Raw genomic sequence first — 25,018 nt, forward strand, 5'->3', positions numbered from 1 at the left:
AGAGAGTGCATGCATGCTGGAGCTTTAGGGGGGAGGGCGAGGGGTAGAGGGAGAAGCAAACTCCCCACTGGGCAGAGAGCCTGACATGGAGGTTGATCCTAGGACCCTGGGATCATGACCTGAGCCATAGGCAGATGCTTAGCTGACTGAACCACCCCCCCCCCACCGCTGCCGCCAGCTCTCCCTCTTTCCCACTTCAATTAATGACAGCCTTACTCTTATTCCCAAGCCAAAGACCTTGGAGCAGTCCTTGGCCTTTCTCATCTTCCAGTCAATCAGCAAATCTTGAGAAATGTAATTAGGTTCCAGTGTCTTCTCATGACCTCCACTTCTGTTCCTCTCAGCTAAGCTGTCAGCATGTATTATTTCAGTTACCTCCTATTAGGATTCCTGGTTTCCTCTCTAGACCCTCTTTTGTCTACTCCCAAGGAAATAAATAAGCAGCCAGAGTAATCCCACTAAATTTTAAGTCAGAACATTTTACTGTACTGCTCAACGTCTTCCAGTGTTTTTTCATTTTATTCAGAGTAAAAGCCAAAGTCAGTAAGGGGCCCCACCAAGCCCTGTCATACAGCCCACTTGGAGTTGTCATAAATGACTCCGGAGGGTGTCATCTGTATAGAATACAATATGTCACATCATAAATTCACCACCTTCTCCTTTTATCCCTTTGGATTTTCTTCCTGCTATTTTCCTTTTCATTTATTCTTTTCTAATCCCCTTGGTCTAATTGCTATTATTCAAGCATGCCAAATATATCTCAGAGCCTTGCCCTCTTGTTCTCTGTCTTCCCCCTCAGAGATAGCCCTCCCCTGTGCATTCTACAGCTCTTTACTTAATGGGTAAAGAGTGCCTGGGTGGCTCAGTCAGTTAGACATCTGTCTTCAGCTTGGGTCATGATCCCAGGGTTCTGGGATTGAGTCCCACATCTAGCTCCTGGCTCAGTAGAGAGTCTTTCTTTCTCCCTCTGTAATGCTTATTACACATAATAGGTGCTTAATATGTATTTGAACATTTGACTGTAGGATATAGTAATCTCATATTATCACCATAACCTATGAAGATTTGACCTTAATATCAATGAAAAAGAATTTGACACTTTAAATGTTGAAAAAAGAACGAAAATCTGTACTAAGTTGATTTAATGTGGTAAGGCATAGAAATTTACAAGATGGAAGTTAAATTGAATTGAAAGTAATATATGTGTGTGATAATAAATCTGTATCATACTGCCAAATTTGAATAATATTTAAAACTCTTATGGAAGATTGCTAAATCTACCATCCATCACAACTTGGAGCTATCATGGTTATTTAGTCAATGTGAATCCTTTAAAACAGTTTCAATAAGAAAGCAAAAGTATCGCTCTGTTGCAATGCTTTCTGGGAGAATAATTTTTGCATCTTAAAGTGTATCTGCGCACTATTTTATAATGCATTAGTAAAGAAGAGAAGTTAAGGAAGAAATGTATTTGGGGCCAAAAATAATATGCCACTGGGAAATTGAACATATTGACAAAATTGTGGTTTGGCATTAACTTTAATTTTCGGTCTTGAAGGATTACTAATAGCATGAAGTAAAAAGTTGCATTGCTCTCCTTTAACAAAGACACACATTTAAATAGAATGACAAAATGCAATGCAAACTTCAAGGTGAACTTTAGAATTACAGGATGTTACCATGAATTGATGCGCCAAGCTTGTTAGTATTCTCAGCCCAATCTCTACATAAACAATGTTACCTCTTGTCTTGTGTTTCTGGAATTATTTAATTGAAAATGTGTGGGCTATCTGTCTTGAATGGATTATAAAAAATAAAGGAAACAATGACCTATAGAATGCATTATCATTTTCCTGTTGATAGAATCAAGCATATAAAGCAGCCCAAAGCAGAAAATACATAAAAATCCATCTCTTGGGGTCAGAAATAGGGAAACAAATAATAAGCTCAACAGTGTGTTCAGGACATCATGGACAAAGCATCGTAAAGCATCCAGCATGTTTAGGTGTGGCACTATTACAGGACTTGTGCTAGCAGTTTATGTCAAGCAAAAAATTAACGCTGGAAAATAAATTCCTCTGGATTTGTAACTTGTATTTCTTAAACTATTATTCAATTGATAAGGTTAATTTAATCAGAGAGGAAGCTGCCAGAAATAAATGTGTACTAACTGAAAAATGAGATTATTCATGTTTGGGGAAAGGTAGGAAAATGGGTAAAATTACTGCCCAGAGGGTCAGTCAGCCTTGGTGAATGTCCTTTTTTACAGTGCTGTTTGCAGATGTGGGTAGTAATGAGTGTGCTAACCATGTCGGTTTTCAATGGCTTGGCTTCAATATCACAATGTGAGAGCTTTACCTCATTAAAATAGAGACGCTGCAGCACTTAGGTAAATCAGAGGTTTCATCTGACAGTAGAAAAGGCACAGTCTGCTTGTCTTTTTCACATTATAAGAGGCTTTAGAAAAGGGTTTGGCAGGGCCAAATGAGAGGGAAAAAAATCCTTTGACTGCAGACACCTTTTCTTTGTTCAGTTTTGTGATGAATGGTACACTTGTTGCACATGGTTGCTTCTCAGAAATGTATTAGCATTAGGTGTTGATAATCAGTAGAAGTTCTGTATCCTAGCATCTTTTAAAAATTCATATTCAATTTAGTAGATAAAATCTGTCCTTTTTTTCAATTTTTAGTTCAGCTTAATTTTTTTTAGAAGCAGCAGTTTAAGTCCCACAATATAAAACAAAAGTCAGAGTCTTTATTTTTCTGTTAATTGATTATATTTCACTTTTTGGATGGGGAAACACATGTAATTCTTCCTCTCTAGGTCATACAGTCCTGTGTATCACTTTTTGTTAGGACCTAGAAGTGGGAGTGGATGAAGATTACAACTGGGATATAGAAACCAGTTGAGAGATGGTGTTGGGGGTTAAGGGTGGAGGAGGAGGTAAGTGCCCAGGGAAGGTGGCAAGGGGCAGGAAGAATCTGAAAATCAAAAAGGATGAACCCATGATTTAGTCTATCATGGGAATAGAGGTGATTCTAGAGTAGGAGAAATGAAAAGTGAGTCAAATCGAGGGGCCCATCCAGAGCCACCACATTGCAAGGGTCTCTAAAGGATATTGGTAAAGGATGTGTACTATAAATGTACTTGGTAGTTTTTTTTTTTATATATACTTTTTTATTTATTTGACAGAGAGACAGCGTGAGAGGGAACACAAGCAGGAGGAGTAGGAGAGGGAGAAGTGGCTTCCCGCTGAGCAGGGAGCCTGATATGCCAGGCTTGATGCAGGGCTCTATATGGGGCCCGATCCCAGGACCCTGGGATCATGACCTGATCCAAAGGCAGACATTTAACGATTGAGCCACCAGGCACCCCTGTCCTTCGTAGTTCTTAGCTGTTGTTCCATGAGCAGACCTGGAGAGCTTTAAAAGATACTCCATGTCTCCTTGACATCAGCTAATGAAGTAACTGGGACTCTAGCACCACCTTCCAAGACCCCTCCATGCTGCACCCTGCGCATGTGTGAGGGGGTGTGTGGTCAGGTCCCTTTTGTGTTTTTCTGGGTCATCGGTGTTATCCGTATGACCACTTGGTGTTTTTGTTTGTTTGTTTTGTTTTGTTTTGTTTTAAGCAGAAGCTGCTTCACATTCATCTCCTCAATACCTGCTGCTTCTATCCTGTTCCCTCAGCTATGTCTCCAGCTACTGTGCCTCATCTCTGAGACAGGGAAGTCTTATACTTTGACTGTGGTAATGACTAATGAGTAGTTCTTGCAAGGATTGCCTGGCTCTTGCATTTCAGTACCTTCTGACTCCTCTTGGACCTACATTCTAAAGTCTATATATTTAAGAATCAGTTCAATACATTACTTAAAAATCCCATGTGGTTTCTGTAGAAATTTCTTGGTTAAAGTTAGGATGAGTCAAGTGATGCAAATGAGACATTAATCTCAAGAGCAAAGTTATCAAGATAGATAACATTTTGGAAATAAAGCATTAATACACAAAGCACCCAAATAACAAAATATCAACATTGTTCATGAACACCCGATCAGGAATAGGGCCAATGCCAAGCCTTATTGGAGGCAGAGGCGAAATGGAAAATCAAGACTGATCCTGTCTTTTATTCTTTTTTTTTTTTAACATTTTTTAAAAGATTTTTTAATCTGTTTATTTGATAGGCAGATTACAAGTAGTCAGAGAGGCAGGCAGAGAGAGAGGAGGATGCAGGCTCCCTGCTGAGCAGAGAGCCCGATGTAGGGCTTGATCCCAGGACCCCGACACCATGAACTGATCTGAAGGCAGAGGCTTCAACCCACGGGAACCACCCAGGCACCCCTGTCTTTTATTCTTTATTGAAAATTTTTATACTTAGTTATAATAATCAATGACTTTCTGCATTAATTTTGAGTTTTTAAAAATGTTGCATTGAAATACTATTTATCTTGATTACTGAAGTCTTTTGCATCCTTTTAAAGTCTGCACCCTCATCAAGGTTCTCATTTGCCTTATTGCCCTCACTCTGGTGTTGGTCCTGGGAGTTACATTTATAATTTTATTGGGGGAAAATTAATAACTTCTGTGCTTTTGAGTTCCTCAGTTATGAATATGGTATTTATTCAGGGCTGCTTGTATGTCCCACAATAAATATTTTATATTTCTTCCATGAAGGTCCTGCATAATTTGAAAAATTGTTCCTAGTACTTTATAACATTATTTGTTCTTTTAAATGTTTTTTTATTTTTTGTTATATTTAAAAATGATTATTTTTTAGCCCTTGCCTGTATCTTGCATCTTTTCCTTCTTTTTCCCAATAATGCATATTGATGACTTCTCTGTGTCAGACATTGTTCTAAGTTCTTTATATAGCAGTAAACAAAACTAGTGGGGGAAGACAAGAAATAATCAAATATGTCAATAAAAAGAAAAGGTCAAGCAATAGAAAGGGTTATGAAAAAACTAAAATAGGCTGGATTGACAGAAAATGACTAAGGATGAGGCTAAAACTGGGCTGTTGGAATAAGTTACATAGACTTTGAGACTGAAGGACACATATATTTGAAGACCTAGGAAACACGAGAAGCTCCCAGAAGACAACTGAATAAATCAGGATGGAAATTAGACATCCTGACCCTTTACTTCCTTAGGTCTACTGCCTTCTCTAGAACCTGAAAGTGCTTCCTTAATCTTTTTCCTCATTTTACTTATTCATTAATTTATTCACTAAGTCAAAAATATTTATTCATACTTTGTACCTTCTCATTTCTAGCACTAAAGTGTCTTTGAAAATTAAATTATTGATACATTGAAGAACATATAAAGACATTTTGAAAATGTCATTATTATTGCACCTTAAAATGAAATGTTTAGGTGTATGTCTTATGGCATATGTTCAAGATCTGTATACTGAGAACAAGAAAATACTGGTGAAAGAAATCAAAGACAGATATGCCATATTCGTGGACTGGAAGACCTAATTTAGTTCAGATCTTAATTCTTCCTAACTTGATTATAGAGTCAATACAATGACATTCAAAATCTATGCAGTACTTTTTATATAAAATAAACAAGCTGATTCTAGGATTGATATAGAAAGACAAAGACACTAGAATAGACAAACAATTTTGGAAAAAAAAACACCAAAGTTTGAAGACACAAAAAGACCCTCGACATTGTTATTAATTAGGGAAATACAAATCATAGCTACAATAAGATCTCACTATGCATTTATTAGAATAGTGAAGATTAAAAACAAAACAACTGACAATATTAAGTCTTGATGAGGATGTGGAACAACTCTCAAACATTGCTGGGGAAAATATAAAATGATATAACCATTTTTGAAAAGAGGTGGGGAGTTTCTTATATAGTTTAACATACCCTTACTATACGATTCAGTAATTCCTTTCCTGGGCACACGTACAAAAACGTATTTGTGAATGTTTATAACAGTTATTTTCATAATTGCTCCAAACCGGAAACAACCCAAATGTTCTTTAACTGGGGACTAGTTAAACAAACTGTGGTATATCCATACGATGGAATATTTCTTCAGCAATAAAAAGGAAAAAACTACACAAAACAAAATAGAGGAACCTGAATATCATTATACTAATGGAAAGAAGCCAGACTCAGATGGCCACACACTGTATCACTGCACTTATATAATGTTCTGGTAAAGGTAAAACTGTAGGAACAGAAAACGTTTTCAGTGGCTGCCTAGGGCTGAGGATGGGGGTGGGGGTTATTACAACAAAGAGGGGGAGCATATATTTTTGGAGTGAAGAGACTGTCCTTTATCTTGATTGTAGTGCTAGTTACAAGACTGTGTATGTTTGTCAAACTTGAAGGATCAATTTTCCCATTTGTAAATTATGCCTTAATTTAAAACAAGAAAAAAAAAACCAAATTATAGAGATACTAAAACATAGGATTTTTTGTGTGTGTTTCTAATTTCTCTACCAACAACAACAACAAAAAATACATTAAAAAAATAAATAAAAAATAAATAAAAATTAAAAAATAATAATAATAATAATTTCTCTACCAACTCAGTAAACTAAATTTGGTGATCTGTCAAAACTTTATTAAAGTTTTGTCATTTGTTCATTCATTCATTCATTCATTGCTGTCTGAAATCTAAAAATCTGGAAGTCAGTGGTTTAGCCCCGTGCATCCCAAAATGTAGTTTCTAGACTAACACCAGCATCCCCTGGAAACTGGTTAGAAATACAAATTCTCCAGCTGTTCCCACAGAATCACTAACTTTGAGGGTGGGGCTCAGCAATCTGAGCGAGTCTTCCAGGTGACTCTGATGCACACAAAGTTTTGAGAGCCACCGTCACTGCTTGCTTTATTTGGAATCACTGTAGTGTGGCGTTAGGAGTAAAACGATGTTTTTGAATTCTGGTTCTTTCGATGTGTGAAGTATTTCATCTTTCAGTGTTTGATTTTTCTCATCTCTAAAATGAGCATTTTATTTATTTTTTATTTGACAGAGAGAAAGCGATCACAAGTAGGCAGAGAGGCAGGCGGGGATGGCAGCGGGGAGGTTGGGGGGTGAGAGAAGCAGGCCCCCTGCTGAGCAGGACCATGACCTGAGCCCAGGGCAGAGGCTTAATCCACTGAGCCACCCAGGTGCCCCTAAAATGGGCATTTTAATAGCTACTTCCTAACATATATTAATATGAACTAACATATATTAATATGAATCTTAAATAGAATAATGTCAGTAAAGTGCTTAGCACAGAGTCTGACACGTAGCAAAAGCTCAATGAAGGGTAATTAGATTTAAATATCACCTGACTCACAGTCTTGAATTTCCCCTTTTTTTTCCCTTTGATATATGCACAATGAAATTCATCTTAAGCACTTATTTCAAACTGCTGTCTAGCTATTGCCATTCTGTTTATTTAGGCAAGGGACTCTGAGGTCCTAACTGGGTGTTTTCCTTTTCCTTAGTGTTTTCCCATGTACTTTATATGCTTGTTCTTGCTTTTTCTTAGACAAAACACTACTTGAAGAGAGATACTGTCTGGTACTTTGGAGGCAGAATACATTTCCATTTTGCAGAGAGAGTGCCTTTGTTTGCATATTTATATTTTCAGTCAGTCATTACTTGGGCATTTGCAAAAATTGAATTAAAAATTAACTTAAATGAAAAATTAACTGATTAACCTAAGGCAGAATATTCAGTAGCAGATATGAATATAAAGCCTCTTCTCTTGATTCACATTTCCATAATCATGTTACAAGCTTAACGTGTAGTGTGTGTATGTGAACATACATGTGTGTTGAGGGGAGGAATGTTGATTGAAGAAGATAAGCAAGAACACAGGGAAGAATGTATACCCATCAGAGATGACAGGTAACCTTCTAAAAGTGCTATGTCTCAATTTCTAAAATATAGGAAATTCATAATTTTGTACCAGTTTATCAAGTTGGAACCACTGATTTCCAGGAAAAATGATTTTCTTTTTTCAGAGGTAAGAGTTGAAAGGTACTTGGTATTATCCTGCATTTTGTTTCCCTCAGGAAGCAAGTGCTTGCTTAATCATTCATGTGGCTCAGTAATGCAACCACTTTTCAAATAGGAGGGACCTGCCAGGATATGTCACCATGTCCCTTTCACTCAGTATTCTGAAGATTTATTCCCTTTCCCTTAATTGGGAAAGTATTGAGAATAGAAAATTTATTTCTGTTTTGAGCATGTTCACTTGTATACCTGATTCAGTTGAATTTTTTTTTTTTAAGATTTTATTTATTTGACTGACAGAGATCACAAGTAGGCAAGAGAGGCAGGCAGAGAGAGAGGGGAAGCAGGCTCCCCGGCAAGCAAAGAACCCGAGGTGGGGCTCGATCCCAGGATCCTGGGATCACGACCCGAGCCGAAGGCAGAGGCTTTAATCTGCTGAGCCCCCCAGGTGCCCTGATTCAGTTGAATTTGAAGATGAAAGTGAGATCTTTTGCATTGATGACTTTGAATTCCAATTTGACTTGCATGGAAACTGCTATGATTGCTATAATGCTGTCATCATTGTTGTAGTAGTAATAATAACAATAGTAATAATAATAGTAATGATTATAATAATAATATGGGGTTCTACTTGACATAGTATTATCAAAAAAAGTGTACAGTCTTTTTGAAAAGAGAATTTTTTTTTAAATGATTTTATTTATTTATTTGACAGAGATCACAAGTAGGCAGAGAAGCAGGCAGAGAGAGAGGAAGGGAAGCAGGCTCCCTGCTGAGCAGAGAGCCCGAGGGGCTCGATCTCAGGATCCTGAGATCATGACCTGAGCTGAAGGCAGAGGCCTTAACCTTCTGAGCCACCCAGGCGCACCCTTGAAAAGAGAATTTAATTAGGGAGTGTTTGAATCATCTTCCGCACTGGACAGATATAAAGAAGCAATTTCTCTTGCAGATGGCCTAATACCACTTGGGCATTTGTTTTCTTCCTTCTCTACTGTGAGGAAAGAACATACTAAAAAAGAGGTTTCTCCGAGCCTCTTGATCAATATTTAGGGTAATTTGTCTGATAAATAAATTTCTCATTTCTATTTCACTAAGACTTGCAATGCTTTATCATCATTGAAGAGCTCCCAGCTGCCTCAGGACCAATTTTGGGAAACTTCGTGTACACTTGAGACCTTTATAAGAAAATGTGTTCTTCCACTTGGTGGTGTGGCATCAAAGAGGAGAGCTGCTGAGCTCTCTTAAGAGGGACTTTGTTCCTGTACAGAGTGCAGGGAGTTGACAACCTTCCTCTGCAATGCCTTTGGGATCATCCTGGGCTTCTGTTCTGGTGGAGGGCATACCCCTCCCATGCAGTCCATGCCACCGACTGAGCACGGCAGGACTACCAGAGCCAGGCCATTTCTACTCCACAAAAGACGAGACTCTTCTAAAGGGGAGTTTTGGCTTCCGAGTTTTCCACTGGGTTGACTAAGGTTCAGGCCAATCTGTTTGGTAGTCTGAGGTTCACCGTGTCTAATAAGCTTCTTTTGTTTAATCTTTTCAAGGTGTTGCCTCCCCATAAACCACTTGTGCTTCTAATTTCTCATCTTAGCTTCTGTTTCTAGAAACACCAACTGACTACAGGACTGATTACTGTAAGAATTTAAACAAGATAATAGTATTTACATTAAAGAATAAAGTGTTTTTTTTTTTCACCAACACCTTTTCCATATTTCACTCTTCTTCCCTAATCTGCCTTTACATACACAGTGGTTTTACTCAAGTAAGATCTTCGGGTCAAGGTTAGAGGTTAAGAGCACTGAGACCTGACTGGTTTATCAGCCCTCATTCAGAAGTTACAAGTTGTGGGGCACCTGGGTGGCTCAGTGGGTTAAAGCCTCTGCCTTCGGCTCAGGTCATGAACCCAGGGTCCTGGGATCGAGCCTCGCATGGGGCTCTCTGCTCAGTGGGGAGCCTGCTTCCTCCTCTCTCTCTCTGCCTGCCTCTCTGCCTACTTGTGATCTGTCTGTCAAAAAAACAAAAACAAAAAAACTTAAAAAGAAGTTACAAGTTGCGTGATTGGGATAAGCCTCAGCTTCCTCATTTGCAAAAGTGTGAAGTGATAGGGCTGCTTCACATGAATATTAGCAAGAAGTGAATTATTATAAATAAAGCATTTAGACTACCACAAATCAGTGCTTTATGAGTTTGTTTTTAGTAATAATAGCAGTGGCATGGCATCGAACCTTGTTTTCCACACTTAGAAATAAATGTACTGTGGGTATCGTCCCATCTTTCCATCTTCCTCATCTACTTTCTTTTGTCAGGAACAGGTACTTTTCTTGAGGAGACTTAATGACTTTTGTTTGCTTTTTAAAAGCAACTTTCTTGAGGTATAGCTGACATTTAATAAGCCGTACTTATTTAAAGTATACAATTTGGTGAATTCTGATATATATACACACTTGTCAAACATTACCACAATCAAGACAGTGAGTATCTCCTTTACCCCCAATGTCTTCTCATGCCCCTTTGTAATGCTTTGCTCCCACTCTGCCCCATCATGCCCTTCTCAGGCAATGACAGATTTGCTTTCAGTTATTATATTTTGCATTTTCTAGACTTTATGGGATCATAAAACATGTACTGTATTTTGCTTATATATGATAGAGTGTAGGGACCAAATTTCACTTTTTTTTTTTTTGCCTATGGATGTCTAATATCCCACCACTATTTGTTGAATAGACACTTTTTCTCTACTAAGTTGCCTTGGTCCTTATGTTTATCTTTATGCCAATATCATGTTGTCTTGATTACTATAATAAGTCTTAAAATCAGAATGTATTCACCCTCTAATTTTGTTCTCCCTTTAAAGAGTTATTTTGTCTGAGATAACTTCAAGCATAGGTGGCAAGGGAAGAACTTATCTTACTATGCTTTTTTAAAAATTAACATATAATGTCTCATTTCCTTCAAGGGTACAGTTCTGTGAATCTTTAGTCTTACACAATTCACAGCACTCAACCATAGCACATACCCTCCCCAATGTCCATTTGGGTGCACCTGCCCCTTCAGATCACTACATTTGTATCCTTAGAATAAATACCCAGTAATGTGATTGCTGGGTCATAGGGTAGCTCTATTTTCAAAATTTATATATAATGTATTATTTGCCCCAGGGGTAGAGATCCGTGGATTGTCAGCCTTCCATGTTTCACAGCAGTACCATAGCATATACCCTCTCCAATGTCCATAACCCAGACACCCTATCCCTACCCCCTCCCCACCCCCAGCAACCCTCAGTTTGTTTCGTGATATTAAGAGTCTCTTCTGGTTTGTCTCTCTCTCCCAATCCCATCTTGTTTCATTTTTTTCCCTCCCACCCCCCATGCTCCCCCCGCCTAGCATAATACCCTCTAGTTCCTTCCACATCATTGCAAATGGCAAGATTTCATGTTTTTTTGATGGCTGTGTAGTATTTCATTGTATATATATATACCACATCTTCTTTATCCATTCATCTGTTGATGGACATCTAGGTTTTTTCCATGTTTGGCTACTGTGGACAATACTGCTATAAACATTTGGGTGCATGTTCCCCTTCAGATCACTACATTTTTATCTTTAGGGTAACTACCTAGTAGTGCGATTGCTGGGTCATAGGGTAGCTCTGTTTTCAACTTTTTGAGGAACCTCCATACTATTTTCCAGAGTACTGCACTGTTTCTTGAAGAGAGTTATTTTAATTAAAATGTCACTTTTATAACAGACACCAAACTAGAGAATCTGTATGGATGGCAAATAAGCATACTAAAAGATACTCTATATCATGTCATCAGGGAAATGTAAATTAAAATGAGATACTACTATAAAGCAGTTAGAATGGCCAAATTCCAGAAGACTGCAGTGTGGAGCAACAGAGGTGCATGTTTGTTGCTGGTGAGAATGAAAAATAATACAGCCATTTTGGAAGACAGTTTGGTGGTTTTTTGTTTTTATAAAACTAAATATATTCTCTTTTTACATTTATAAATATGTATATAACAAATATATATAATTAATTTATTTGGTATGATTTAGTATATATAACATCAACTATAATAAAATATTATACAAACTAAACATATTCTTATTATAAGATCCAGCAATGGTGTTCCTTGGTTATTTACACAAAGGAGTTATAAACTTATGTCCACAGAAACCTGCACATGGATCTTAAGAGTGAATTTTGTTTGTTTGTTTGTTTTGAATGCCTGGTTGGCTCAGTCAGTTAAGTGTCTGACTTTGGCTCAGCTCATGATCTCAGGCAGAGAAGCAGGCAGAGAGAGAGGAAGGGAAGCAGGCTCCCTGCTGAGCAGAGAGCCCGAGGGGCTCGATCTCAGGATCCTGAGATCATGACCTGAGCTGAAGGCAGAGGCCTTAACCTTCTGAGCCACCCAGGCGCACCCTTGAAAAGAGAATTTAATTAGGGAGTGTTTGAATCATCTTCCGCACTGGACAGATATAAAGAAGCAATTTCTCTTGCAGATGGCCTGGGATCGAGCCCTGAATTGGGCTCCATGCTCAGGGGGACGTCCACTTGTCCCTCTGGCCCTTCCCTTGATTGTATGCTCTCTTTCTCTCACACTCTCTCTCTCTCCCTCTTCCTCTCTCCCCGTCTCTCAAATAAATAAATACAATTTTTAAGAAAATCTTTTTTAGAAAATTAAAAAAAAAATCTCTCAAGTCATGTTAAGACATGAAGGAATCTTGGGGCTCCTGGGTGGCTCAGTGGGTTAAAGCCTCTGCTTTTAGCTCAGGTCATGATCCTAGGGTCCTGGGATTGAGCCCCGCATTGGACTCTCTGCTCAGCAGGGAGCCTGCTTCCTCCTCTCCCTCTGCCTAATTGTGGTCTCTGTCTGTCAAATAAATAAGTAAAATCTTAAAAAAAAAAAAGACATGAAAGAAGCTTAATATACTTATATACTTATAATGCTTACTGTATTTTAATATACTTATAATGCATACTACTAAATGAAAGAAGCCACTCTGAAAAGACTCCATATTATATGATTTCAACTATATGACATTCCAGAAAAGGCAAGAAGTATGGACATAGTAAAATGATTAGGTTATGGGGAAGAGGGATGAATAGGCAGACCACAGAGGATTTTTCTTTTAGAGTACTGAAAATACTCTGTATGACACTATAATAATGGATACATGCCATTATACATTTGTCCAGAACCATAGAGTGGATAACACCTGGAGTAAACCATGAGATAAACTATGGACTTTGGGTAATTATGATATATCAATATAGATTTATCATTTACAACAAATGTACCATTCTGGTTGGGGATGTTGTTAATGGGAAAGGCTACGTATGTGTGGGAACTGAGGGTATGTGGGAAATCTCTGTACCTTCCCCTCACTTTTGCTGTGAACCTAAAACTTCTGCAAAACAATGAAGTTAAAAAAAAAAAAGGCTACAATGGCAGGGGAGCTTCATCTGGGTCTTGGCCACAGCATGGCATTGTTGAGCAGAATTGTTTCATTGCAGTGGCATTTGTAACGGTAGCAGGTGCGGCTCTGGCCACCAGCCTGCAGAAAGCTTGCTGAGAGAATTTGTTGCCACATACAATGCATTCAGCAGTCATTGACTCAGATCCCCTTAGCATATTGTCTGAAACCTCAGCCTTCTGAAACACCTCCTGTATCCTGGAAGAGTGATGGGAGGTTCCCAGGCACTACTTGCTGCTGTCTTCAGCACTTTTTTTAAAAAAAAAAACATTTTATTTATTTATTTGACACAGACACAGTGAGAGAGGGAACACAAGCAGAGGGAGTGGGAGAGGGAGAAGTAGGCTTCTTGCTGAGCTGGGAGCCCGATGTGGTGCTCGATCCCAGGACCCTGGGATCATGACCTGAGCCAAAGGCAGACGCTTAATGACTGAGCCACCCAGGCGCCCCAAGTCTTCAGCACTTTTAACAAAGAATATTCCAGTAAGTCTTCAACAGCTAGATTTGGCTGTGCTGCCGCTCATACCTTCCCCTGTTGGGATGTTAGTCCCTCAATTACTGACTGTTGCCACTGCCCCAAAGCCAAATGCTACCAGGAGAGAAACTTAATCCCAAGTGGATTCCCGGGCAGAATGCAGAGGACATAAAATTTTTCCAGAGCTTTGGTAATAGATGCAAGTGGGTTCAAGTGGGTAGGTGAATTGGACAGAAAGCTGCTGCAAGAATGTTAGAGTTCCTACTGATGATGCAGTCAGTCCTGAAAAAAGCAGGCTGGAGGTGTCAGGGGCTGGCGACAGGCAGCAGACACAGCCTTCAGCTTCCTGGGAGAATGTTCTTAGGTTCATTTCCCCATATCATTTAGGAAGAGAGGATTAAGGATATTCTTAGAGGCCACTGGAATGTTTCAGAATAAACTTGACGCTAGTCAGAAAATCTGGATCAGCAAGGAAGTTGGAGAGTGGATGATTGGTTACTTAAATATGGGGATAAGGAGGTGAGAAAAGAGCATAGATTGTAGCAAATGCACATGTATCTGGTGAAGGAGATTCTTGGATCCACAAGGATGAAGACAGTCATTGGAACAGATACAGTTTGGTCACGGAAAAGTATGTTTTAATAAATTAGGCACTCAACGGATCTCTTTATTTACTGCCCTCAAAAACACATCCTCATATTCAATTAGATTCTACAGACACCTACTCGAAGCTGGGAGCTGGGGATATGGCAAAGGAGACTATCTCTTAGACCTTGTCTCAAGGAGCTGTGCAAAAGCTGGGGTGACTTTTTGTCCCTCTCTTCCTTATGCAGCTGTGTGGAGCAACACATGTGGGTTCGGAATCTCGAACCAGGGCCCCATTACCAGAGCTGGCCTTTATTGGAGAGTTAGAAAGGAAGCTCATTATGGAAAACCGCCAAGTGCTTTGAGGCCTCTTTTGCCTTCTCTTTCGTCCCTCCTTCCTCTAATGACTTGCCTGGAAGTTGACAGAGCATGAAAGCTATCAAAAATATGCTGCTTCATGTGGCTTTCAGAGAAAGCTCTTTTTTGTTTACTGTGGGTAATTGTTCCTTTTTTGTTTTTATACCACTTAGTGCCTCTGATTTCCCAGCTTCAACGAGCTGCCAGTTTTCATTCTTCAGTAGGAAGAAAAGAATGCAATAAATATGTAAACGAAGAGATAAATAGTAAACAGCAGTAAAAGAGTAAAACGCTCAACACCTCAATTAGAGATGCGAATCGATCGGTTCAGCACACTTGGACCTGCATTCCGTGTCTCAAAAAGTGAAAGTTGTTTTATTTATCTCAGGAAATGAAACCTTCCCAGGGCCAGTTCGAAAGAAAGCATAGGGTATAGTAACAGTTGGCTGCCACATTGTACTGACAGCAGGTGATCCTAGGGCTGCAGCAGGAACTGAAAGGCACTTCATCCGGTTGGGACAATTCACTCCTTCCGGTCCCCCAATTTTGCTTCAAATCCCATGAAACTCTGTTTGGCCTAACTGAACATCTGAGGGTAAAAACTATAATTTTCTTTGAAAATTGTAAGTAATAACAGAATATTTCATCATATGCAGTAGAAATCTCCTATTGATTGATTATCCCCCAAAGTTTCTCACCTCAGACTTAGCAAGGAGGTGGTGGCCTGTCAGAGGGAGAAACTGAGCGAGGACTTGACAGGACACCTGTTAAGCCTTTCTTATGTGAAGAACAGAGCAGTGCTCTACAGATTCCCGAAGGCTTAGTCGTGCAATGCATTTGATCAGCAGGTGTGTCAAGGTGACTTTTACCCACTGTAATTTTTCAAGTTTGGTGTTACCATCTCATTTCGCCAATAAGGAAGTCGAGGCTCAGAGCGATGGAATAACCTGTGGAAGATTCCTATGCACCAAGGTGTGGAGAGAACTTCACACCCATGACTGACAACCCTGAACGCCCTGTCTTTCCCCCGTATACCTGGCTGTCTGCTAAATTGCAGAAACTGAATGGGGCGGATGTTATGGAAAGCCATTGTTGCTTTCCGTGAAGGACTGTGCTGCGTGTTCCCTGGAACATTTTAAAATATCCATCATTCAGATCAACATGGCCATGGCAGTTACTGAATGTTTCAAGCAAGCAAGGTCATAGATTTCTAAGAGAACGCCTATATCCTCTTCATTCTTGTTTCTGAGGGCTAATATATTCATAATATTTAATTTATTAAGGTCAATCCAAACTCCGCAAATAATGTATGGGGAATATAAATAAGTTCCATCCACACGTATTCTTTCTACCTCAATTACTACTAAATTCCAAATACAGATAATCTAATATGATATTATGCTTAATGTTTGATATTTTATTTGTTTCTGTTTAGATTTCGTATGACTATTTTAAAATCAAGCTGCTGTAGAAATAAAATGTACATGATTTACTTTATTTTTGAAATATTTGTTCTTATCATAATACATGATTATCAGTCCATAGTTATGATGTGCATTAAAAAGAAAACAAATAGTAATTTTTCTTCTTTTTAGTTTTTAGGATATATACCCTGGATATTGAAGCAAGTTGTTTCTGTTTTCTTATGCTTTTACTTACGTTTTCCTCATTTGATTTAGAATCTTGGTCAATCATAAAATTTTTTCTATCTCCAATATGAGAATAATAATAATAATTTGCTACCAATTAGAATGATTTTTAGAGTTGATTTTTTTGTGCTATATGTCTAACAACAGCAACAAAAAGAAGGGAGAAAATATGTCAGGTTTGTTTCCCTAAAAAATTAGGTGTAATTGTTCATTCTAAGGTGTAATTTACATTCTCAGGTATTAGAGGTAGAAAAGACTGCAGAGGCCAAATGTCAAGTGATCCAATCCACTTTTTCCATTTCTCTTAATGTTTGAGTCTCCTTTAATCAAGTGTTTCTTCTTTGTCTTTTTTTCTCATATCTGCATATGTATGTATGTATCTTCTGCAATTAAAAAATAATTCAAACAGAAATCCAGGAATACATTTTTTACTATTGTGTTTCCTAAGATAATAATTACCAAGTTAAGTAATATTTTTGATGTCTTACTCTGTCTCATTCAAAGGACCTCAAAATTGTGTGTATGCAAATCCACAACAATGGAAGGTCAAGTAATGGCATTTTTAACCACTTGCTTATGCATGCAGAATGATGTATTTGTATTTTCTATCTTGCAATTTAGAAGCATTGATGGTCAGCATAAGGACATTCGAATTACAAAATACAAAGTCAATTTTTCATAGATTGTATTTAATGCAAAATCATCAGATTCCTTTTGCCAGGTAAGGGGCAGTTTAGTATAGAGAAGAGTGCTTAGATTTATGGACTACTGCATGGAGAATTGAACTAATATAATCTGCACTCATTTCTTTTTTTTGGTGAAGATTAAAAATAAGATGTTAAATTAACTAATACTTATTAAGAGCTTGCAATATTTTAAACACAGTGCAAGGCAGTTGACACAGTGTCTGACATAGAGAAGGCATATATACTGAGTGGGAATCTTTATCAATAACTTAATAAATGTTTCCCTTATGATTAAATTATTTATGACTTTTGGTTTGTTTGTTTTCAGCTCTAAACTGGCTCTAAAAAGTGAAGTCAGCCAGGTAGTCTTTGTTTCTTTGGGGGTTTGACCCTGTAGCCTTGTGAAATTTACAGGTTAGTTTTTCAATTCTTAGCTAACTCTACTCTCATCTAGAGAAAGTCATGAAATCCTATCCTCAGTCAAATACTCATAGCCTAAAATAAATCACAATGACCATAAATGAAAGCCAAGCAGCCAAAACCAGCCCATACCCTTCAGGGTATCTTAAATTTTGATATTTCAATTTTGTTTGTAAGAGAAGATGTAAGAATGTTTCCAGTGTATGAATATCCCCCTTTTTTTTTTTTTTAAGATTTTACTTATTCATTTGATAGAGATCACAAGTAGGCAGAGAGGCAGGCAGAGAGAGAGAGAGAGAGAGAGAGAGGAGGAAGCAGGCTTCCTGCTGAGCAGAGAGCCCAACATGGGGCTTGATCCCAGGACCCTGAGGTCATGACCTGAGCCATAGGCAGACACTTAACTGACTGAGCCACCCAGGTACCCCTGAATATCCCTTTTCTTAATCAAACATTGTATTTATGATTTAAAGAGTACAGAAAGGAAGCAAGTTGGTCACAGCAATTGTGAGGTATAGAGCTGATTAAAATGAATTTAGAAGTTACATCAGTGTCCTGATGATTGTAAACCAAGTACAAGATTGATTTAGGCTTTGTTTACAATAATCTTTCTTTATTTATGGCACCTATTTGAGAGAGAGAGAGAGACAGAGAGAGCATGAGTGGGAGGGGGGAGGGGCAGAGGGAGAGGGATGAGCAGACTCTGTGCTGAGCAGGGAGCCCACCGTGGGGCTCGATTCCATGACCCTGAGATGACAACCTCAGCCGAAAGATGCTTAACCGGCTGAGCCACTCAGGTGCCCTTTCTTGTGGCACTTCGAAGAAAACAGTGGAAGGACGGAAAATTAAATCCTAGGTTATGATACCACAGTTGTTTGTTCCTAGGAAGCAAAGATGCCTACTCAGCTTACTGTGTTCAACAAGCTTTGCTCAATGAAACTAGGCAGGCATGTATGTGCACTGACAATGATACTGGGCTCTGGGGAACCAAATGAGTCAGATGCACTCAAGAAACTTGCTGGGTTGTTAGGTCTTTACACTGCACGGTTTGGGACATTGTGTGCAATAATGTCTCTCTAGCTAGAATCTCTTGGAGGTCAGTGTATTTTATATTGTTGTATTCTCCACAGTTTTCAGTGATCCTCATCAAGAACAAGCTCTCTGCAAATACTTGTTAAGCAACAATCTTCTTGTCTGACTGAAGACGTGAAATAAAACCTAATTTGCAGACGTCGTAAGGCTTTCATTTTCTGTTTTCTAGCTCTCCTTTATTCATGGGTCAGGAAGAAAGCATCTTGATTTAAAAGATGCATGTGAAGCTGCTTTGGTGTAAGTCCCTTGAGCATTGCAGCTCCGCCCTCCACACCTTGCCTGGGTCTTAGCCTGTCCCCGCAGCGGGGTGTTCTGTAACTCAAAGCCATTGAATTTGATGTCTTTCCGATACCCTAACTATCCCTGTGTTCTGTGTGCTTGCTCTTAATTAACAAAAGGTGAAGGACCGAGGCAAGGTTGCCTCTTGTGTCAAATCCATTTATCTATTCTTTCCCACACAACTTGCAAACTAGAGGATCCGGGACAACTCCCAGTGGGTGTCTGTCCTTTAAGGGAAGAATGCTACTCTGAGGTTGTGTTGCCATGTGGGCCCCTTACATTAGATGTGTTTGTGTGTTGATTAGAACCATGTGATCCCCAGTCAACAGGGCTAGGTGTGAGTTCTTTTTCATTTGCTCTTTGTGTGACCATGAGTTAAGGACTTACCTGCCCGTCCTCCCTTTTATCTTTTTTCTTGATTAAAAATCTTTACACAAAATGCTTAAGCTCTTGGACTCTCAGTTTTCTTGCCAACAACAAATTGAAAAGAGCAGAGTCTATCATTTAGATTTGTATTAAATGAAATAATCCAGAGTATTTACACCTATTTGGTGCACAACTTGCCTTCCATAAATTGGTGTTTCCTATTACTGCTGTTGTTCCTCTTTTTTCTGAATCAACATTGTATTATAATCCATTTTACAGCTCTTGATATGTCATTAGTAAATAGACCATTTCACAGCTCAGTATCAACTTCTCTGCCTCATTCACTGCAAGAAGATCTGAAATTTATCTCCCTTTCTTCCTCTCTCCCCCGCCCTTTCTTATTACTCTAGCTTTTGTAGGCCCTACAAATTTGGGGCTTAAGATAACCAAGGTCTGCATTTCCCTCTTGCCTTGCCTTTCTTTTTGTTCACTACTCATGGCATCCTTAACTTTTGACTTTCTGAACTGGAAACTGTACCCTTGAACTTGATGAAAAGTAGGTCTGTTATCACTCAGAAGCTGCTGTCTGTGGGAAACTCCAGTAATAAATGCAAAAAACTATACAGCCTTATAAATCAGTAGAATTCACTTTTATGTTCTAATTTAAAGTTATTTTAGATGGTTCTTGAGTGGAACAAAGTTTCTGATGTTTTGAATTGTTGAAAGAGACAAGGCCCATTTCTCCATTAAAAAATCTGCTGATGCTAACACTCTTCTATTCCTACAGCATCTTGCTTCGAGGCAGGTTGAGTCAGGGAGAGTTGTTAGGACCAAGACCGCTCTCTTTTTTTTAGGGTCATTGTGAGAGTAACCCTGTAAGGAAACCCATCTGGGTTTGGGTGCCGAATCACCGGAGCTTGAGAGAGATTCATTTGAGAGATCCTGGGAATGCCTGCTGCCCAACTCCTAGAAACCTTGTGGCAGGGGGAGATAGAGGTTGTAAGCAGCCTTCTTTGCTGGGGATAGGAGCCATTGGTCCCTCCTTGCTTATTGTTGGGTGATGACTCAGAGTCACCTGTAACCATTGACTGGACAATCCCGTGTGCCACCCACGATTAACTTGATTAAGATGTGAAAAATGAACGATTAGATCTAATAACTAGTAATTCATTAATTATCATATCTAACAATGACTAATTAGTAGATCTAATGACAGTTTATGAGATCTTAATAAATCAAATTAAATTGAATAGGAGATAGAGAGCATGTGAATAATGAGGGGAACTAACAAAAGATGCACTAAAAGCCAGACGCAAAGGTTTAGCATCCCATGACAGAAGATCAGGATCCATGGGGGGTTTTAAGTCAGAAAATTGCACCACAAAGGTAGCATTTGGAGATTATTGGCCCAACAGCAATAACTGGTTAGCAAGAGATGGTGGGAGTGAGAGGGGCCTGTTGTTCTAGAGCCTGGGCTGAAAGTAGCAATGGCAGAAATAGGATAAATATTAAAAGGAAATAATGGATAGACATTGTGATCCACTAGAATCCTGGAATGAAGGAGAGACTACAACATGGTTCCTTTCTAGGCTCTAACAGGTTGGATTTAGCCAACCCTGAGAGTCCAACAGAAAAACCAGATCAAATGAGGTTCTTTGGGAGGAGAGGAGACTGAGGTTCTGACACAAGGTGGGTCACTGCATTGGAGGAAATCACTAAAGGAATATTTAGAAAGAGAGATAAGGAAACCCAAAGATAAACTTCAACAATTACTACAAGGCTATTTGGTTTTGTTTCTAGGTTTCTGGAGTCAGGAGACCTGGGCTTCAATCCCTCTCCTGCCTGTTACATTTTATTTTTCTTATCCATAAACTGGGGAGGGGATAATAACCACAACCTAGGAGATGATTTGTAAGTAAATGTATTATAGTATATAAAGGTCTGGAGCACAGGGATAAGCATGGTAAGCACCCAGTAAATGGAACCTGATAAAAATAATTACATGTTCAGTCCCCTGTGGTTAGAAGTGAGTATGGGGGGGCACTTGGGTGGCTCAGTGGGTTAAAGCCTCTGCCTTCGGCTCAGGTCATGATCCCAGGATCCTGGGATAGAGCCCTGCATGAGGCTCTCTGCTCAGCGGGGAGCCTGCTTCTCTGCCTACTTGTGATCTCTGTCTGTCAAGTAAATAAATAAAATCTTTAAAAAAAAAAATCTTAAAAAAAAAAAAAGAAGAAGAAGAAGAAGTGAGTATGGGGAATGTTGAATTTGGGAGTTGAAAGTCAAGAAATTTCCTCTCTTCCTCTATAAGGCCTGGAACATTAAAAATAATATTATCTGTTTTTGAGTACAACATTTGAATTATTGTTTGGGTGAAAAGCTGGTTTTTTGTTTGTTTGTTTTTGTTTTTTTACCCTGGACATAGAGACTTTTAAAATCCTTTGGAGATTTCCAGTGGACCCTGCAATGGAAAGTAGTCCCTAATGATGAGCTAGTCATAAAATGCATCATTAATTTGTCTACTTTGATAGAGGTTATTTATTGAGATCAGCGTGAATTTCACTGTCTCTGAATCATCACAGCCCTGGTAGTGCTCTCTTCTTCAAAGGGAAGCCACAGCTTAATCATGCAATGAAGGATTTAAAAATGACAACTCTTAAGACCTGACAAAATGCTTTTCTGCCCCACTGACTGACATAAAATACAAATAATAATTCTGCATTACTTCTCCAGGACATTGTATGGAATAACTAGTTAATGAATGTCAAGAAAGTCAAGAGTGTAAAAAATAATGATTAAACATAGAATAAATGCTAAAAAATATTGTTATTTATTTTTTGCCATCCTGGCTTTATCTCATCTCAGTAGCCTGGACCTTTTTCTACAGCTGCAAAAATGCATTTGGTAATTATAAGAATTAATCAAGTCCCAAACTGGATTATGGTGGTGGCAGACATCCTTAATTACAGGCAATGGAAAGCGAAGGTCATTGCTGGTTTAAATCCAGGGTAGGTCAGTGCAGGGAAAAAGCCATTAACAGCTGAATGTGACTTTATGCTCTGAACAGAATGAATTGCTGCCTCAGCCCAGTTTCTTAGTAAACAGTTGTCACACACCTGAGCTAAGAATCACAAAAAGGACCAACTGGCCCCTTCACTGGCAACCTTGATAAACAGAGGTTCTCAGTTCTGGCTTCACATTAAGCTTACCTGAGGAGCTCGGGAAATGCAGATGCCTAGAATAATTCAGCATCTGTAGGAATAGAACCCAAGCACCAGGCTTTTTTTTTCTTTTTTTTTTTTTTAATAACTCTCCAGGTAATTCCATTGTACAGCCACATTTATACATCACTGCTCCATCGGAAGGAAAAGACAAAAAGCAATGTTTCTTCACAATAGCTTTGCAATGAACTACAACTTTTGGTGAAGTGTTTATTTCAATGATATCCTTATAATGTAAGGCCTGTAGATAAAAAATAGACTAATAGACTTTAGTTTATTTGGATACCTAGTTGATGGCTCTGGAGACTATTACACTGATTTAAAAAATGATTTGTAATCCCAACCTCGGCCACCACTTGGATGTCTGATGCTCTAACCTGCCAGCAGATGTGGACATTTGAGGCCTGTAAGAGGTTTCTGAGGTTTCAGTGCTCATAACTATTTATCACCCTGTTGATACACAGTTTAGATCTTTGCCTAGAGATGGAAAAGCTTTTGCACTTATTAACTTTATATAAGAAATGCAAATGCTTGATTTTTTTTACCTGCCATCTTAAATTCAGGCCATGGAGCAAGACGTCGCTTAATCCCCACCCCGCTTCTGTTTGGTGAGTGACAAAGAAATGTGATCTACAAGCAATCATAGACACGGAGTGTACTTGAAAAGGAAGCTAGCTAAACCCATGGAGATCACTTAGTATTTGAAGTGCTCTAGAGCTCCCAGAAAGTTTCATCAGGTCAACAGTGTCTTCTCTCCATTTTCTTCACAATGCTATTATCCTCTACTCAGGATAGTCAGGCCACTGGCAAGAATCAGCCAAACATAATGGCATTCTCTCATCACCCACCTCCTAGAAGAGCTGTGTGTAGGATCACCCTGATTGCACCCAGTGACTGAAGTTCAAGGGCCTCTGAATTGCCACATCTGGAGAAGGAAATAGTGTACAGCAGCTAGCTCTATGCACTGGCCAGGAATCAGTTTTGGTATTATTATTTTTAAAACAAACATCTTTTTTTCCCCCCAAAGATTTTATTTATTTGAAAGATTGAAAGATTGAGAGAGAGAGAGAGAGAGAGAGGAAGAAAACATGACTCTGGGAAGGGACAGAGGGAGAGAGAGGAGCAGGCTCCCCAGTGAGCAGGGAACCAATGGGGGCCTCAAGCCCAGCACCCAGAGATTATGACCTGAGATGAAGGCAGACACTTAACCGACTGAGCCACCAGGAGCCCATAAAGCAAACGTCTTACCTTTTCCCTAAACTGAAAAACTCGTAGTTTCAGAATAAGAAGGTATTCAACTTCCCTATTTTTTGGATGAGAAAAGTGAAGCCCGTAATCAATACAGTTAGTTGGTGGAAGAGCCAGAGCTCAAACTGAATCTCCTAAACTCCCACCAGATGCTCTTTCTATCTGTTAAGAACAGCGGTTAAGGAATGATGGCCCATGAGGAGCCTTGCTCAGTGTTTGGGATGAGGCGTGTCGCTGTGCTGTGCTTTTAGGGGTTTTCCTTGTTTACATTACAGTTTTACAGTGAAAAAAATTCTCTGTAATATACCTGAACTCTCAGAAAAATATGGGGGGGGGCGGTACAGTTGTGCAAGAAGCAGATCTGATGATCAGCATGTAGAAAAGCAACACACTGTCCTTACTTGGATACATTGGACAGAAATTTCTCTTCACTGAAACTATTGGGCCACTCCTAATATTCTTTAATATGTAAAATAACCTAAAAACCTTAAGTGCAAGATGTCAACAATGGCGTTTTTGCTTTAATAATTCAGCTTCATAGTACTTTGAATTATGTACATGTATTAAATATGGCACCAGAATAATAAAGGCAAGCATCTGTATTGTCCCATTTTAAAAACATGAATTAAGTCTGTATACATTCAGTATTTCAGCAGTGCTTCATCATTACTTTTTCTGAGTTTGTCCTTATGTCAAATTGCTTCCACAATGCTTAATTTCCCGTATTACATCTGATGTTGGTTTTTAAAGAAATTGCAAATTACAACTGCTACTTCAGTGGCTGATACAAGTAGATGGTCATACAGCACATTAGAATGTAATAGCCTTTCCCACAAGCCCTAATTATAAAGTATTAAAAAAAAAAAGGCGGCAAAGAAGGGACTGATAGAAAACTATCATATCAAGTCCATGCCCTTTTGGGTCTTATGTACCAGTGTGGGACTATGAAAATAAGCCAAATCATTTGAGGTCAGAGATAATTGATAAGTAAAATCCATCAAGGCTTAGAGGGGTGGAATGGATGGCGGTTGCTTTTCAAATAGGTTGGTCAAAAAAGGACTCTGATAAGGTAACATTTGGCAGAGATACTAGTAAAGGGACCAAGACGGCTATGCTGCTGTCTGGTAAAAGAGTATGTTCAGTTTAATAGATAACAAATACTGTTTCACATTTTTAAGCATTTTTAAA

Source organism: Neovison vison, chromosome 6 (genome assembly GCF_020171115.1).
Source record: "Neovison vison isolate M4711 chromosome 6, ASM_NN_V1, whole genome shotgun sequence".
Classification (NCBI taxonomy): Eukaryota; Metazoa; Chordata; class Mammalia; order Carnivora; family Mustelidae; genus Neogale; species Neogale vison.